Source organism: Arachis hypogaea, chromosome 16 (assembly GCF_003086295.3).
Source record: "Arachis hypogaea cultivar Tifrunner chromosome 16, arahy.Tifrunner.gnm2.J5K5, whole genome shotgun sequence".
In the NCBI taxonomy this organism is placed as follows: Eukaryota; Viridiplantae; Streptophyta; class Magnoliopsida; order Fabales; family Fabaceae; genus Arachis; species Arachis hypogaea.
The window spans coordinates 31,641,707-31,661,141 of record NC_092051.1 but is presented as its reverse complement, the minus strand read 5'-3'; the positions used below and the strand labels follow the sequence as shown (position 1 = coordinate 31,661,141).

The following is a 19,435-nucleotide window of genomic DNA, read 5'->3' as shown; positions in this document are numbered from 1 at the left end:
TTTGATGTTTCAGCGTGTTTCTTTATTTTGAGGAAGGAGAAGAGCTGATGCTCTTAATATATGGTGAGTTAGGTTGGGCTTTGGGCCCATTATGGGCCCGACTTGATCGGTTTGGCCCGTTCACCCCACTTTTAGGTCAAAACCTTTGAAATTAGTGTTAAAATTCATATTTTATTATTTCTACTTTATTAAACTATAAGATTTAATTTTTTAATTTCTTTAGATAATAATTAATTTATTGGTTAATTAGATACTAATTATCTAGGGTTTACAATCATCAAAGTCTGCAACATCATCATATTCATTTTGATTAGCCCCAGCACTAGAGCTGATGGACAATTCGACAATGCGGTCCTCTCCAAATGGAGACTTAAGACTAATACACTAAAAGATTCAAGTTGATTTGTGGCGGTTTTTATTTCTGGGTTGTGGGGGGTTTGAAACCCTCACCAAAAGGTTACTCGGAGTTTCCTAAATCTCCAAAATTTGATGTGCCACGAGCTTATTCGTGGCAGTTTTGCAGAACCCATAGGACATAATTTAGTGGTGGTTCTTTGTCTACTTTGTGGGAGTTTTGAGTTGAATTTTTTGACGGTTTTTGAAATTTTTGTGGCGGTTTAAAACCCCCACAAAAACTGAATTTTAAAAAAAAATTGCATCAAACTGAACGGTTGCAAATAATTTAAAATTGAAACTAAATATATTTGAAAGCTATAAACTACTATTACGGATTGAAAATATTACATCAATCAAACTAAATATTATTTAACTTTAAAAAATAGTAATTATTATGGAATTAACAGAAATTTAAACAAATTACATCAATCAAATTGGTACGAAATGAATAACTTAGATCAATCAAATTTACATATCTTATATGATCTAATAGTATATAAAATAATATCAGATAGTAACCCACCACAGCAACAAGAAATGCGCCCTTAAAATTGCCATAGGCTTCACAACAAGCTCTATTTTCAGGAAAGGAAACCATCTGCTCAGGTAAGAAACAAATAATATCAATGAGCAAAAAATAAGCATTAACTTCAAGTAAAACCTATACAAAATACAAATATGGTAAAAAAAAAAGCATGCTTTTGTAAAAGATAGAATCCTCATTCTTCTGAGAGACCTTCACATGAGTTGTTCTACGCCATCCTAAAGATCCCTTCTCCTATAATAACTCTTCAGCATACAAATGTAAAACAAATTATTGTGACTTGTTTCAAACAAATTGATTTCATAAGGAAATCTGCTATATAGCTTTAATTGCTAGAATTACATGCCATGACTAGTGACCTTTGCATGAATAAGGGAGCTTATCTCTACATTTCATCATTGACATAATGTCATTCTCAAAGGAACATGAGCAATGAGTTTTATGTAGTTAGCACTGTGCGAAATATTAGCAAGGCCTCACCTGTTCCACTTTCCACTAGCACCAGCAGAATATCCCAGGATATTGCCAACTGCCATTCCTGAACAAAATATAACATTTACTACATTGCGTTGATCAGAACCTAATAATAGAAAAATTATTGCATCATGATGTTTCGTTGATATCAAGAAAGTATTTAATACAAGATGAAAATCAAGAATTCACATTGTGATTGTTGAGAACGTGAACAAAGAAAGCATGTAAAATAAGCAAGTTCTACCTGAAAGATCAAGCAAAAGTGCCCAAGCTGGCCTTACAAATTAAAATTTGAAAACATAAAAGAAAACTTACTTTCTTTCATCAATATAAAGATAGCAGAAAGAAGCACATTCTAATTCTTTGACCTTACCTACACAGTATTGTTGGCAAGATCCAGCATCTAGAACCCAAGAATAAATACAAGAGCACCTCTTGTTTGGTGCCTTTAAATGTGCTAGAATTTCAAAACTATAAAATTCATTAGTATTTAAGTAGGTTCATAGACGTGAAATTTTAAAAGCAGAAGTGTGGTAAAACTAAAGAGTAAACAAGAATGAACATATGGCAAGAAAAACCTGCAATGCTCACTTGTATCCCCAAATAAATATCCAATGTCTGCAGAAAACCCATATTTTTTTACCCTTAATAATAGAAATCTGTAGCAAGTACTAGAAAAGCAAAACCAACTATTTTCTTAAGCCACCTTCTTCTAAAGGTACACAGTAGAGCTAACAGCATATTAGGAATAATTTAGATAGCATTTGTTACATTACGTTGATCAGGACCTAATAAGAAAAATTATTCTTCACAATGATTGCTAGTAAGGAAGATACCACTTCAAGGAAAATTGAACAATACAGGTTATGACATCAATTATAGAAAAAGGTAGATTTTAAAAAAAAGTACCAGAAAATGAGAGTGAAAATGTATTTACACGGGTGGTGAACAAATCATCATTCTCTTCTTTACAGGGGTGAAAATGTGTTTAATGGGATGAAAAACTTAAATTGCATGATAGAGAATTTCAAGATGGATACCTAGAGTTGTAAATCCAGGATCTATCCCTGCTCTGGTAAAAAATATTTTCACAACTTCATCTTTATTCATATATAATTGTAGCCACCTTTCTATCAAATTCTACATCTGTAAACAAATTTTGTTTTAAGATTTTAGATATATTTTTTTTAAATTAGCTTCCTGATAAACTAGTAGGATTTGCTTACAAGCTCAATGTCTTGGTGTGAAACTTTCTTGCTACCATTAATTGTAGCAGATGCTGATCCTGAATCTGCAATGAGAGCATCAGTTGTGTGATTGTTTGGTTATCATTCACTTTGGAAGTCGTGAGAAGCTTGAGTTGAGGATTGCAATTCTTACATTCTCTATAATTCAGTTCACGAAATCCATAGAAGAGGTGTAGAAATAGCAATCTGGAATCATTAAAATCATAGAAGCAAGAGAAAAAGTATCCGTATGAAGCTAAATTAGGCACAAATTAGAGTTAATAGAGATCTCAACTTCAATTCATCTCTCTCACAGATATGGAGATTGTCTGAACAAATTCTAAACTGAAGTGAGTGAGAAAATTTAAGTCCCAAACTAAACAAGACGAAATTAGTAAGAAATTCTCACCGCAATGACTTGGAATGACATGAGAATCAGTTCCACGAGATCTGATAGCTTCGAACACAGATTCAATCGAAGCTTCCAGAGACTCCCGCTCACTTGCCTTTCAGATCTCCTCAGCCAGTGCCACCACGTCTGTGCAAAACCGTGCTCTGAGTGCTTCAAGCCATTGGATCAAAAGCAGAACCCATCATGGAAGACGACGCAGAAGCAGAAGATCTAAACATTACCTCAATTATCTGAATGGAATAATCACTGAAATACTATCCAGAGAGCTCCACGAATTGAGAGGCTCCATGATTACCTCGTCCTCCATTTATAACTCCACCAGTGATGTGTTGACAAAGGAGACAATGACGGCAACAATGGCAAGAAGATGAATGACGGTGCCGATGACATTGAAATTCTAGGGTTTTAGAGAGATCTCACTCTCCCTCATCATCTCTTTCAAAGCCCTATTTTGAATATTGTTTTGGGTCTGGGCCAAGTGAATATTTGTTTGGATTGGATTTTTTTATAAGTGATTGGATTGGGAGTATTATAACAGTGGGAGTTTTTGTTAATTATTTAAGGAGGTTTTATAATTTGTCACAAATAAAATATATTATGGAGGTTTTTAGTAACTCCCATTAAAAAACTACCACAAACAAATAAAAATTTTGTAGTGATAGGAGGCTTAGTGTCAGAAATACTAGAAGGATTGCTCTTATCCACTTGATAAGCTACATCATCCTCATCCTCATCTACATGTATATGGTTGGTTTCAAGTTGACCTCTTGATTTAGTGTTTACAACAACACACCACAAAGACTTGCCATTTTTAGGATAAGATAAGAAGTAAACTTGTTTAGCTTTTTGGGAGACAATGAAAGGATCATAATGGTGATATTTTTTGCTTTGGCTAACTTCAGTTATTATGTAGTCATTATGAAAACGTGTTCTATTTGGACGTCTTGGATTATACCGTTGACATTTGAATAAAACAACTCGATTAGATTCACCACCAATGTATTCAAGCTCGAGTATATCTTCTAATACTCCAAACCAATCACTTTTCCCGTTGCCTGCATCATCTTTGACAGACACCCTGGTGTTATCATTTTTTTTTCTTTTTGCCCTTCCAAGAGTATCAAATGTATATCCATTTACTTTATAAATTGGATAACTTGTTGCTTTGTTTGAAGGACCCCAAGAAAGTGATTGCAAACCGGGGTCAACAATTTCATTGCATTGATCTTAAACTTAGTTAGAAACATGCAACAAATTGTTTAATAAAAGATATGTGATTACTATGTAATGCATCCTTTACATAGATGATACGAATTTATGCACTTACATATGATACAAATCAAGGGAAAATCGGTCATTGCTTTCTCCAGGACAAGTTTCTTTCCAAAACCTTGATGAAAGTAGAACTAGAGTTGATAAGATATGGAATTCATTAGTAACCAACAAGTGTAATTAACTGTTTAATAAAAGATTTGTGCACTTACATATAGAAAGGGCTAACTTTGCTTTCATTGAGTGGAATATGCAAATGAGTCGCGACCTTGTGCCGTTCATCTAACCAATGATCTTTAGCTTTCCCAACCTTATGACTAGGTCTATTAAATATTGATAAAGAAACTTTAATTGTGTCTCCCCCATAATCATTTCTTCCCGCACGAGTTCGTGTCGATAAGACGTGGTTTAAAGTAGAAAGAAACAAAACTCGAAGTCTCCTTTGCCAAGAAAGCCTCACAAATTGAACTTTCAACCCTAGCTCTATTTTTCACTGTTTGCTTGAATCCTCTTATCACCCTTTCAAATGGATACATCCACCTATATTAGATAGGCCCACACACATGTGCCTCGTATGCTACATGAATCGACAAATGCTCCATCATATTAAAGAATCCCAGGAGAAATATCCTTTCTAACTTGCAAAGGATAATGGGAATATTCTTCTCCATAACCTCCAAATCACTAACCTTAAGGGTGGTTAAGCACAAGTCTTTGAAAACTGGCTGAATTTGGTAAGAGACTTCCATATATTTGTAGGTGGTTCTCTGAATGCAGTTGGAAGCAAGCATTGTATAAAATGTGACAATCATGGCTCTTCATACCAATAAACCTCCCCTATGAAAGAGTTACACATCTAGCAAGGTTATATGCATAACCATCCAAAAATCTTAGTTGTTGCACCCATATATACACGTGTTGTTTCTGTTCAGAAGTCAAAGTATAAGCTGCCTTAGGTTTGGACCAACAATTATCACCGACATGCCACAAATGTAAATCTGGACGCTTGCACAGTTCAATTTGGTCTAATCTAGCCTTTTCATTGTCTTTAGTTCTGTTAGTGTCTATAACAGTATTGACTATGTTATCAAACATATTCTTATCTATGTGCATTACATCAAGGCAGTGACAAACTAGGTTATCCTTTCAATAAGATAACTCCCAAAACACACTTTGCTTGGTCCAATTATGAGTAATACCATACTCTTGTGATTTGATCCACTTTCCATTATCTGATATCTTTCCAAGTCCTTTAACCCTTTGCCAACTCTCCAAACTACACAATTTAATAGGAGTCCAATTGTGAGTAATTCCTAATGTTTTTAGGTTCCAAAGCAAAATCAGAGTGAATTCAGTCAAAGCTTTTTCATGCCTCTCCATGTGACGGATGGGTCATCATGCCATCATCATGTTGTTTTTTATGTGCCATGTCATGTGCAGAACTGAAATCATTGACGCATAAAGTCTTTGAATTCTAGGAATTAAGGGTGAGTAGTGCATTCGTTTGACAGAAACTCTATTGGACTTACAACCACCCTCAGAAATAGGCTTGAACCTAGGTGCTTTAAAAAATTTGCAACTAGTTAGAGCAGTATTGTCTTTTTGATACAACATGCAATTGTTTGAGCAATAATCTATTTTGATTTCATTTAATCTAAGCTTTTTCACTAACTTTTTAGCCTCATAGTATCCCTAGATATGGCACTACCCTCAGGAGCAATTTTCCTAATTAAGGTGGCACACTGCTTAAATGACTCCTGTGATTGGTTTCCCTCAGCCTTAACGCATAGCATTCTAAAAGCTATCGATAGTTAAGAGTACACACAGCCTTTCCACAAAGGCTTTTAAGTTGCCTCAAGAAGATCAAAAAAGTTTTTAGCCTCTAGATGAGGATCCTTGGACTAGCAGAATCGAAAATCATTTCATGATACCTTCTTGAGTTGTCTTCCCAGCTAATATCATGCATATCACATTCTTCCACATTTGCACCACTTCCTGAACAACCTTCCTTACAATTATTGAATCCTGTGTGATTAATCTCCATGTCGTCAATCTCTTCATGTTCTGTCTAAATCTAATAATTTGGCATAAACCCCTTTTCCCACAAATGCATCTTAATAATGTTCAACTCTTTATAGTTTGTGCATCTACACTTAACGCATGGGCATCTACACTTTCCTTCTGACTTCACAACATCTAACTTACTAATTGTTTTTATGAACTCCTCAACCTTGTTATAAATCTCAGGTTTAATACCCCTTTTGTTGGATTCAACCTATCATACATCCATTCTCGACAGTGCTAAGACATTTCTTACGAATTTGATATTTTAGTACCTATAAATCATCCAACACAAGAAGTATTTCATCTATCATACAACTCCCTATCAACATTTAACCATATCAATATTTTCAATATAATACAAGTAACAACACAGGCAATATTTTATTTATCATACAACATCCTAATAGTCAATGAAGTTTACAACGCAAGAATTGCACTAACCTGAACTCCAAAAAAAAAGTTAAAAGGATTGAACCAAAAATATCTGAGTGAGTACACAAATTAGTCTTCTAACAATCAACTATTGTGCAATAAGAGAGAGAGAAAATTATATTATCCCCAATTTTTATAAATTATTTTCAAAGTTTAAATAAAAATGAACTACTAATTCTGAAGTATTAAGTATTGACAGAAAGAAGAGGAGAGTAAAAAAATTGAGGATTTTCATATTATTACTAGCTATCTTTGTGATAACTTAGGTAGATATAGAAGATGTTAATATAATGCAAAGGAAAAGAAAAGAAACTTATCTAGTTAAACTTGATGTTTCTTTACACTACCAAGGACACTAAAGTAAATATTTGGATCTTTTTAGATTGTTATGCCTATTCAATTCAACTTACTTTTGCTAAAGATAATATCATCTCACACTAACTTCTTGTGAACATAGATGCTAAAGTTATTGGAGGAGCTTTCCTCTCTTCTTTTCTCAATGTACTTTTCAACATGCTGTCAGATCCTAAGATTATCAACTTGATACAGAGCATTGTATTAAATGATGATATGCTTTACTTTCTATTTCATATCTATTATCGATCAAGCTAGTAGAAAAAAAGGTCCTAAAACAAAAGCATAAATAAAAGTAGCAGGAAGCACCCAAAATCATGTTCTTGATCAGAAAGAATTAAAAAAATGAAAAAATAAATTATGGGTTATGGATTCTAAAATGCAAGATGGCAAATTGTCAATATATTATTATGTTACAAGTAAAAAATGACCTGCACCTACCTGCTATCTTATCTAGTGCATAGGTGAGAACCAATCACGTTTTGCCATTACATTACATCTGCTTACTTATCGATATTTAATTTAATTATTTAATTATTATAAGTGATCATTTGTTTTTGTTAATTTTAGAAAAGCATAGGATTAACAGCACACTTTTATACACGTGATTGGCTTTACCCTCTCTGGTTATCCAAATTCTGGAGGAAAATTAAATCAAACGAAGTTATAAGCATTATTTTTATATATTTTTTGTTTTTAATATTTAAAGTGGTAGATAAAAATGAAAGAAATGATAAAAGAAGATATACCAAAGAAGTGTATAAACAAATTGGTTTAAAAATTATTTTTTGGATAAAAATAAAAATTCAAAATTGAAGTATTTAATGTCAACATCTTTATTGAATAATCATTTACTATTTATAATTTAAACATTACTTTTGGTACATGGCAAGGGAATTGAAATAGCAGAATCTATATATATAGAAGCTAAGTTTATATTATGAAGCTGATCGATCTATGATCATTTACTGATAACAGAAATACTTACTAAATTTAATTTTCTTGTAGCATAGCAAAATTTGTATCATAAGTCGCATCATATATACAGAAAAACTTAGAATGAACTTACCTCTTGTACAGGTTTGTTATGATCTTTTGGGTTCACAAATTCATCATTAACCCCAAACTTCTTAGCTAGCAACAATAGTAAATGAGAAAATACCATTAGTAAATGAATACAACTTGTAGATTTAGGAAACTTGCTCAACTTATTCTATGCTAAATCATCTACTACATTTGATTAAGAAAGAACTGAATTATGATGTATTATTTTGATGTATTATTATAAGGTCATTCAACTGTATTATAAATAACAACTCAAATTTGCATCCACAGCCTTCAGAACTCGTGCAAGAAGATGCTGTCATCTCCAAAGTCATGGTTGTGAAGAGAACATCAGGTGAGAAAGAACAAGAAATTGTGCAAAGGTTGATTGAAGTAGATTGTGAAAAGAAAATGCAACTTGTGGCACATGATCAATTCAATAATGATGCTAATTCAGTAGTTCAGTCTCAAGACAATGAAATTGAAGTAGAAAAGGATATTTCTATGGAGGGTAGTAGTAGCATTATGCAGAACCAAAGTCTAAATCCTAATTAAATAGAAGTTGATGGTGCTGGAAAGATAGCATCTACCAGCCACCATTGATACGAATTTTAACATTATCTGCAAAACCTATCGACAAGTGCACCAGATCGCATCAAGTAATACCATGGTGAGTGGGTTAACGTTCCCACGAGGATCAACGGATTAAGCAAACAATGATTAATTGATTACTCTAGTTAGACAATTCATAATTGGATGATTATTAATCAAGAAATATAAAAAAAAATAAATGACTTGACAACAAAGTAAATGAACTAAATGTAGATGACTAGAAAATAGAAATGAAATAACAATAAAGCTCATAAAGAAATTAAGAATATAAGCAGTGAATAAATCTATATAGCTCAAGTTATGATCCATTGAATGTAAAGAGGTCAACCTGGCATTTTGGCTGAAAGAATATCGAAGGCGTTATTGAAAGCACATGCTTTTATGTTCTGGCATGTTTAACACTGCTTCTATGTTGGGAGTTGTTTTTATGAGGGTCGTTCATGGTCCAAACTTCACGTCTACCATGTACTATTATATATCGTTGAAAAGCTCTAGACGTCAGCTTTCTAACGCTGCTAGAAGAGCATCATTTGGACTACTAAGACCCAAGTTATTCTTGTTAGAGTATGAAGAGGTCAGTGACACGCTGGTACTATGCTTAGCTTTTTTACCGTGGCAAAGATTGGTGATTTACACCCTCAGATTCAGTATCCACTATTAACTATTATATATTATTGGAAGCTCTAGATGTTAGCTTTATAATTTCACTAAACTCACTTCATTTGGAGCTCTGTAACTCAAGTTAATCTCCTTTGAATATGAAGAGATCAGAGTGATGACGTGTTCACCAAACACTCTTCACTCTCATGGCATGTTTAAGGCTTCATTATTGTGAAAATTGATGCTCCAGGGGCTGTTGCCTTGGTTTGGGCATGTTCACCACACCCTCTTCACTACCATAGTGTGTTACACGCTTCACCTCCTTCTCTTGGCTTGTTTGATGCACAATCTCCCCATTTTTGGCTTCATATTGGACTTTAGGTGGCTCCTATAACAATCATTAATGCAAAGCACTCAAAGAAACATTCAAATAATAATAAAACATTTCATAATCAACCAAGATTCATTAATTCTATTCATGCAAAGACAAAGGAAAATTTACCGCAAAAATACTTCATTATTAAGCAAGATTCATATTTATTCTAAGAAAAATCACTAAAAGAAATAACTATCATACTCATGCATCAACCATCTAATAAGACAAAACAATCCCCATGGATGAACTTCAAAGATGTATACTCAACATCTCCCAATGAACTTCAAAATATATTCTAGTGTCTAACTTAATTTAGCAATGCAAAGATGAGCATGATGAACTAATCATAACCATTTGAAATTGGCACCTTTTTTTTAGCATAAGAATGACATATATGCAAGGCGTGGAGACATGAATGGTGGTGTCACCACCAACACATATTTTAACTTAACCATGTATTTATACATTATTTATCCAATAATTTTTCTCAGAGTTATAAAAAAAAGAAAATATTAGCATACTGTTTAGTGATTACTATAGTTAATAACATCAATGTGTGTATATATGCAAGTCACATAGCTCTAATAGAATTGAACTTTTATGATTATAATTTTTCTGTCTATTCCAAATGACTTGAAGGAAGTCATGGACCCACCATTATAAATCAAGGTAGTATTAGGGGAATAATCTATGGCACTATTATTAGGGAATAATTTTAATGCATCCATAAACATGATACATGATGTAGTATTTATAATGCAAAACTATAATTTATGATGTAGTATTATTCGAAAGTTATAGATCTAATCACAACTCACATATTGAACGAAGTTGAATGTGAGAGTCCTCTTACAACTACTTCACTCACCTGATCGATTCAATTTAGAAATAATAACACATCTAGTCAGGAAGTAATTACCAATTTTGAACAAAAGCTTTGATTCTTTAATCAAACTTGGAAAGACTATGATAGTATCACCCATTTTTTTAATAAAGAACATTTAATAAATTTCATTCTAATCGGATCTATTCTTATGCCCATGCTTGACAACTAACTTCATCATTCTCATACAAAGTTCATAGAAAAAAAAATTGTGAATGCATTTGAGCTAGTTTTCTGTTACACAAAGCAAGAGAGAGAGAGATAGAGAGAGAGAGAGATGGTGTTTATATTTTTAGCTCTAGCATCAAGGACGTCATCGAGAAAGCGCTTGCCGCTACTGAAGGCCTCTTCTGGTGGCTTCAAGAAGCCTACTCTTGCTGCTGCTGCACCATTGCAACGAACCAAAATTTAGAATAAAAAATTAGAATGAAAGAGAACCAAAATTAGAACCAGAAATAGAACAAGAAATTAGAAAACAAGCAAGAACAAAATTAGAACAGAATCAAAATCAGAACAAAACCAAAATTCCTAACAAAAAATCAGTATAGAAATCAACGGGGTGAATCAGACGAAATGCGACAAAGTTTGGGAGAACGAAGAACTGGAAGAGAGGCTGGCGTCAGTGTAGCAGGAAAGATGAAGAGTGGTAATTGCATGGAAGAGATTAGGGTTACTTGAAATTTCTGTGATTTCTGCTTTAGTGCGACGAAGATATTAGGAAACAGGTGTGACTGAGTGATTCATGTGCATCTTAGTTTGCTAATTAGCTAGTTTAGGACTTCATTTTATGACTTTCATGAAAATAACAGAGTGATTTTATTGCTAATCATCACTTAATTGTATAAGGAAGAAAGCATTAAACAACAAGAGAAATTTAGGTTCATTCATGAGTACTTGAGTTTAGAATTGTGAATTTGTGTATTTGAGTAATATTCATGATCATATGAGCCATACTTTGATGCAATGTTGTTTATTGATTTCTAGGAACAGAAGACTAGAAGTTGGCAAGGCATGAAGCAAGCAAAATCATCTTGGGGGTTTCTAAAGTGGCGTTTTCAACACCAAGGAAGAAAAGAAAAGTGAAGCGTTTAATATATCCAACGCCTTTGAATAAGGAAGCTAGCGCCATTTGAGCCTCAAAGTTAACATTTTAAACTTGAATTATTGTATTTAAAACATCACTCATCTAGCCTCCAGGGGGCACGAATTTGGTGCCCCAAGTTTACCTTCACCCTTAGTGTTTAAGACTTCAAAAATGGCATTTTAAACGCCACTCATTCTTACCCCCAGGGGGCACCAACTTGGTGCCCCAATTGTGTCTTAGACTTGGCGTCTAAAATGCCAAATGTGGCATCTAAAATGCCATACTCACCTAGTGCCTCAGGAAGCACCAACTTGGTGTCCCAATTGTGCTCCTAACTTGGCGTTTGAAACGCCAAAAGTGGCGTCTAAAATACCACCTATCCTAGCTCTAGGGGGAATCAACTTGGTGCCCCAACTTTGCCTTGTTCTTGGCTTTTGAAATGCTAAATGTGGCATCTAAAATGCCACTCATTCTTACCCTCTAGCGGGCACTAACTTAGTGCCGCAATTATGCCTTATGTTTGGTGTTTTAGACTTGAAATATAGCGTGTAAAATGCCACTTTCACACCTTCCAGGGACACCAACTTGGTGCCCCAATCTTGAGCTCTATACTTGGCATTTTAGAATTGAAATATGGCATCTTAAATGCCACTTTTACACCTTCCAGGGGCACCAACTTGTTTCCCGAATCTTAGCCTTATGCTTGGCATTTGAAACGCCAAATGTGGCATCTAAAACGCCATTTATTCTACCCTCCAAGGACACGAACTTGGTGTCCCAATTGAGCCTTATACTTGGTGTTTAAAACGCCAAATGTGGCATGATGTATGCGCATCTTTGGTGTTTTTCCTTCTTTATTTTAATTGATTTATTAACAATTTCTTTGAATAATCAATAAATTTGAGGTTAGAATGGATATTACTTTGATTGGTTGAATTTCATTGATTACAGAAAGTTTTAAAAAGAAAATAGACACAAACAAATCAAGAAGCAAGAAACAAAAGGCTGCTTGGAAGATACAGAAAGCTCACTACAGGAAACAGAGAACCCCTAGAGGAAGAAAGGGTGAAGGCGTACAACACTGAAGCTTTCACGTACTACATTGGGACATTTTCCATGTCACGCATAGACATGTAGCACGCCTACACGTGACCATCACATTTCAGGTAGTACGCTGAAGATCCCATGTATAATGCAGTTGTCACGCATATGTGTACATCACGCATACGCGCAATAAAAGTGACGAGCGGATATTTTATACGCTTTTTGGCATCATTTTCATATAGTTTTTATTATGTTTTGTTTAAGTTTTATTAGGTTTTCATAGGTTTTAGTACAAAATTCACATTTTTGGATTCTACCTTGAGTTTGTGTGTTTTATGGTGATTCCAGGTATTTTCTGGATGAAATTGAGGAGCTTGAGCAAAAGTCTTATTCAGAAGCAGAGAAAGGACTGCAGATGCTGTCAAGATCTGACCTCCGTTCACTCGAAGGAGCTTTCCTAGAGCTACAGAAGTTCAAATGGCATGCTCTTAGAGGCTACGGAAAGCTAACATTCAGGACTTTCCAGAAATATATAATAGTCTATTCTTTACTTTAGAAATGAATGCCCAAAACTGGCGTTCAACACCAGCCACCAGCCCTATTCCTGGTATCCAGCGCCCACAGGGGAGCAGCTAGCGTCCAACGCCCAGAATGAGGTCCCTAGCCAGCGTTCAATGCCCCTAAGGGTGTGTGTGGTTCAAGTATTACTTTTGTTACAAAGATTCCATTCCCATGGGAATCAAGGATACACAAGGGGAAGGTGGAAATTAAAATGATGGTATTTTGATTCCCTCGAATCAAACTTACTTAGGAATAGCTTTTCAAACTTTGAACCAAACATGGAAATATGATATTCCCATCTTAAAATTCCTAGAAATTATTTATAATTCCTCCAATCACACACACCCTAAGGGACACTAGCTCGTGGAAAACACTCAAGCTTAGCCTAAACACTCACCAAGTGGGTCCCAGAAGTGGATTTTTGCACTATAAGACTAGTTTATCTTATTTCTGTAAATCCTTAGTTATTAGATTAGTATATATATATACAAGAGTTCACCCTTGTTAGAGGACTATTACCCACGTTTACTTTTTCCATTGTATTTTCGAACAGCATGAGTCACTAACCTCCTAAGGTTAAGGTTAGGAGATCTGCTGAGTTTTATTGATCAATAATATTAATGTTTTTATTCAATAAGTCTGATTCTATTCTCTTATGCAACCTCGTTCTTCATCTTATGAATTGAGGGTGACCCGTGACAATCACCCTTGTTCTACATGGGTTCTGTGCAATTCCTAACCCGGATAGCGTTGAACTAAAGCTAGAGATTGCATTGCGGATTCCAATAGAGCATCTGAGCAACTTTGGATATGTGACATATAATCCTGTTGACTATGGGCTCATGAGGTTTCTGTGGCATTAAGGCTAGAGTCAGAGAAGCAGCACTTTCTGATCAGGAAGATCTGCCTTGTCTGTGGCACCTTGAGTAGGATCGTGAAGGCGAGTGGATTGCTTAGAGCTTCATTTTCTGCTATAGTGAAAAACCTAGAGGTGGTTTGATGAGAGGACATGAGTCATCTCAATGTGGTGGATTGCTGTAGTAGAGGAGGTTAACTTGATGAGAGGACATGAGTTAATCACTTACGGCTGCCATTGAAGGAATCAGAAGGTTATTGAAGAAGACAGTATGAAACGTTAATCCGGAAAGACAAAGCATCTCCGAAGCCTCAACTATTCTATCACCATTGAATTCCTATCTACCTAGTAACGTTCTATTTATCTGTTTTATATGCTTTTCGTGACAAACTATAATTTCTATCTGCCTAACTAAGATCTACAAGGTGTCCACTGCTTGATCAAACCAACAATCCTCATGTATTACTTGGACGACCCGGTATACTTGCCAGACTATCTGTGCGAATTCTGCAGAGCCAGTTTCGTGCACCAAGTTTTTGGCGCCGTTGCCGGGTGTAAGAACTGCGACTAATTAACTGCTTAATTAGTTAATTAATATTGACCAATATAGAATCCGAAAAGTTAGAGAGAGAATTTGAGGATTTAAAGGTGATTTTTGGACTCAGTAGGTCTTTCTGAGTCAGAAGATATATTTTCTGCAAAAAACCGTGAAAAACTGCGAACCGGCAGTTGAACCGGTTCAAGTGTGCCCGGTACTGCACGAGAAAGAGTGAACACCATCAAAAACCTTAGAAAAACATTGGAAATGGAAAACCGGGAGTTAATTTTAAAGGTTTGGCCCGAAGTTAGGCCAAACGGGTTAAAAATACTAACAGGTTAGACCGGGCCCAAGTTGGGCCTAAGCCCAACATATAAAGGGTTCATTTAATGTACCCAAGAAGTAAAAACACCATTAAACACACACACACCCAGTGATGACATGTCATCATGTCATGTTTTTCTATGCTTTTTCATACAACAAATTGATAATTAGTGCTTAAATATTGCATTCTTTTGTTCTTAAATGGTATATTTCCTTGATCTTTTGATTTTATAAATTTTGTAGGAAATAAGAAGAAAAAGAAGCAAAAGAGCACAAAATAAGTTAAAAAGAAGAAAAGAAGAGTTTTGGGGCACACTTTGAAGTTAGAGCACACTTTGGAGCCTTAGGCCACGCTTTTAAAAGCGTGGCCCATGACCAAATCAAGGAAGCTTAACAATCAGCACTCACAAAGCTCGGTTAACTAAGTTAACCTAGCTTTATCGTGAAAAAAATTCAGCTTGGAAGCAAGATTTTTCGCTAAGTTAAACTTGGGTGTTCATAGCATGACCATGCCTCCTTCAAAGGGCCATAACTTGAGCTACAGATGTCCAATTGATGTGCTTTCAGTTGCGTTAGAAATATGACATTCAGAGCTTTCCAACGATATATAGCAATCCATATTTGGCATGAAATTAAGGTACAACTGAAAGGCATCTTTAAGGACCAAAAACAAGCAAAAATAGACCAAAGTGGCTTCACCAAGATTCGAAGAGGGAGCCTCACTCCAAAGCAAAGGGGCGCTTCTAATAGTGCTCACTTAGTGAGTACAGCGCTCACTTAGATAGCGTTTGTTTTCAGAGACAGGACACAGAGACATGGACAGTACATGTTTAAAATGTGTTTGGAAGCAGAGACATGGACACAGAACACATTGTCTCTGAGACAGTTTTTTATATTTTTGTGTCCACTCTTTTACGAAGGACAATGATGGACACGGGATTTGGAAGAGTGAACACGGATTTTTTTATAAATTTTGTTTTCCTTTTTGTCCATAGATATTTTTTATTATTCCACTATTATCCTTTCTATAATTAGTCTTGAAACTTTTGAAAAATAAATATTATTAAAGGTAAAATTGATCTTTTAAAATGCTAAAAAATAATTTATAAGTTGTAATTGATTTTATATAATTTAAAAAATCAGTTTTTAGACAAAAAAAAATAATTTTCTAAATAAAAATAGATTTTTATGTGCAAAAGCTATTTTTTTTCATGTAAAAACGGATTCTTTTTAAAATTGATTTTTTATTTAAAATTAATTTGGCTTATTAATCTAAACAAAATTTTTAATTAATCAAACTCATATCTAATTTTTATTAATCTTAACTATATGTATTCCTACATATTAATAATAAATTTAAAAATAAAATAAATATATTTATAATTTTATTTTAATATAAATATTATTATATATTTTTTTATTAAAATTTTTGGTCTCTCCAAACATTTTTTCAAGTTTCGTTTGTACTCCTACGTACTCTCATTCTCTATTAAATTAGTTTGTACTTAACGTAGAAAATTTAGAACCAATGGTTATTTTACTCATTTCATATAATATTTTAGTCTTGTCCATGTGTATCCAAACATAATACTGGATATTACATTAGTGTCTTATACATCGTATCCAAACACAATACACAAACAATAATTTTTAGTGTCTTTGTCCTATTGTCTCTGTCTCAGTGTCATGTTCTGTCCTGTCTTTGAAAACAAATACAGCCTTAGAGAGCATTGTCGTGCTCTCTCCCAAAGAAAATGCAAGGAAATTAGGCAAGAGTGCAACCACTAAGACTCGAACACGGGAGCTCCACCAAAAATAAAGGGATGCTACGCTCCTTCACTTAACCGAGTGCTACTCTCCCTTACACAAGGCTTGGCACGCAACCAATTTGGTAAGGAAAACAAGGCAATGCTGCCCTCTTTTTGTCAATCGAGCGCTAGGGGCTACCCAAGGGAACTTGTCACGCAACAAAAAGGAGCCAAGGAAACAAGCATTGGTGCTCGGTTGCCTTAGTTAACCGAGCACTCTACTGGGAGCAGCACCTTGGGTCTAAAAATTCAATCAAGTGCTATTTTAGATCCATTTCTTCACAAACCAGAAGAGCCCACCACAAGTGCAATCTGACTCAATTAATTCAAGCCCATTGAAGCCTCAAAGCAAGCAAGACTCATTGACATCACTCAAAGGCACAAGAAATAGTTAGATTAGGAATTTCATTTAATTGTAATTTATTTTCAATTTTAATTTTATTTTCATCTCCTAGAGCCTATATAAAGGCATCATTTTCATTTTAGTAAGGAGGCTGGCTCCAATAGGGAGCAAGTAGAGTAGAGAGCTATCTTTTAATTTTTCTGTTTGAATTTGAGAATTGAGATTGGATCTGAGTCTTGCTCTTTAGTTTTTATTTTATTTTCTGCTGCAACTTGTTCTTGGAATTTGAATTGAGATTGAAGAGCTTCATTGATTCTATGTTTGAGAATCATCTTTTACCTCTCTTCTCAATTGTCCTAAGAATTGGATTTGAGTTTAGTTTTCTGTTTTCATTTTCTCACTTCAAGCAATTTCTACTTTCTGTTTTGAGTTTTGGATTGAGATTGAAGAAATTCTGTTTCAATTCTTGATCTGAAATTCATCCTTGTTCCCCTTCTGCATAATTCTGAGAATTAAGGAAGTGGATCTAATTTCATTTGCTGTTTTTATTTACATCTCTTCTGCAATTTAAATTTCTGCAATCCTTTGCTACAATATCCTTTTGCTGCAAGTTTACAATTCAATTTACATTGAGCTTGATTTTGATCTTTGATTCCCATTGCTTTCTGTTCTCATTGTTCCTAATTTACTTTCCTGCACTTTTGTTCCTCTGCACTTTATATTTGAGCTACTGTGATCTAAATTTAATTTCCCTGCACTCTAAATTTCTTGTCACTTATTCTTAAGTTCTTTTCAATTGCTTGATCTATTGCTTTCTTTAATTTCCCTGCAACCAATTACCTTTACATTTGATGCAATTCACATTTCTTGTCATTTAAGATTCTATCAATTTACATCTCTTGCTCTTTAAGTTTTTTGCCTATTTACATTCTGTCATTTACAATTCTTGTCAATTTACTTTCTGTTGGCTATATTTCATCCAAATTCACTTCAATGTTAGCTTGACTAAACTAATCACTCACTAAAGTTGCTTGATACATCAATCCCTGTGGGATCGACCTCACTCTAAGTGAGTTTTACTACTTGATGCGACCCGGTACACTTGTCGGTGAGTTCTAGGTGTTGAAATTTCATTTCCAACCCATCACCCAGCTGAAAGAGAAGGGAAGAAGAGAACCCTAGAGCACTATTTACTTCAATCTTCTCAAGCTCATATCTTGAGCTACAGAGCTCCGATTGCCGCACCATTTGCGGCTACGTGTTTCTTGTGAAGATCTCTACAAAACCCATATAAGAAACTGGTAAGGAAAGCTCGAATCCTCTCAGTTCTTATCCTCAAAAATTTTGGGTATTTAGGGCTTTGGATTAAGTGAGTTTTTGTGATTTTGAATTTTTAGGTTCACTCTAATCCTTGGTTAGCATTGGATTTTGGCTATCAAAACTATTAGAAAAGGTAAGAGGCATTAAACTCTTATGATATTATGTTTAAATAGAACCCTAGGTTGATTTGTGATGGTTTATGCATATATAGTTTGATTATTGTGAGTTTGGAGCTTGTTGGTGCTTGTTAGAGTTACATTGGTGGCTTGCTTGTGGTAGAGAACTCAACTTGTGCCATTTTAGGGTTTTGGTGCATATAAAAAATTGGCCAAGGTATGGTTTCAGTTTCCTCTATGTAGTATATAATATTCATGGACACTTAGGCTAGTGGGATAGGTTGGAATTATGTGGTTGTTGATGATGGTTTATCGGAAATGCATGTTGAATTGATAATGATATGTTGAGAAATAATGATATTGAGGTATGATGTTTGATGATTTGAATGATTGTATGTTGTTGGATGTGGATATAAAGTATGAATGGAAGTGATGATGATAAGTGATGAAAATAAATTAATGGTTGGTGAAGGTGTTGGTGGAGAATTGATCTTAGTATCATATAGGTGGTACTTAATGATTGAGAATGGTGAATTGTGATTTAAAAGGGTAGAGTGTGCTGGAAATGGAAGTTTGGAATGGTTCGGTATGGTTTTGGTTGTGTTTTATAAGAAATTGTGGGAATTGTGAAATTTGATAAAAGTGGGTTTTTGGTGTACTTTGTCTGATCATAACTTTTGTCTCGATTTTCAAAATTGATTGGAACTTATTTGAAATTAAAGCTTATTGAAAACCCTTCAAATTGATATAAA

At 34.5% G+C, this 19,435-nt stretch overlaps 2 long non-coding RNA genes across 2 annotated transcripts; both read right to left on the bottom strand.

The window, feature by feature from the left end:
• Positions 1–761: 761 nt before the first annotated feature.
• On the bottom strand, positions 762–1,548 carry LOC140179947 (uncharacterized). Its single transcript, XR_011874188.1, has 2 exons — positions 1,421–1,548; positions 762–994 (listed from the first exon to the last, which is right to left on the bottom strand). It is a non-coding gene; the product is annotated as an uncharacterized lncRNA (long non-coding RNA).
• Positions 1,549–9,086: 7,538 nt separating this feature from the next.
• LOC140179946 (uncharacterized) lies at positions 9,087–11,925 on the bottom strand. The gene is made up of 3 exons (XR_011874187.1): positions 11,644–11,925; positions 10,625–11,072; positions 9,087–9,818 (listed from the first exon to the last, which is right to left on the bottom strand). It is a non-coding gene; the product is annotated as an uncharacterized lncRNA (long non-coding RNA).
• Positions 11,926–19,435: the final 7,510 nt, after the last annotated feature.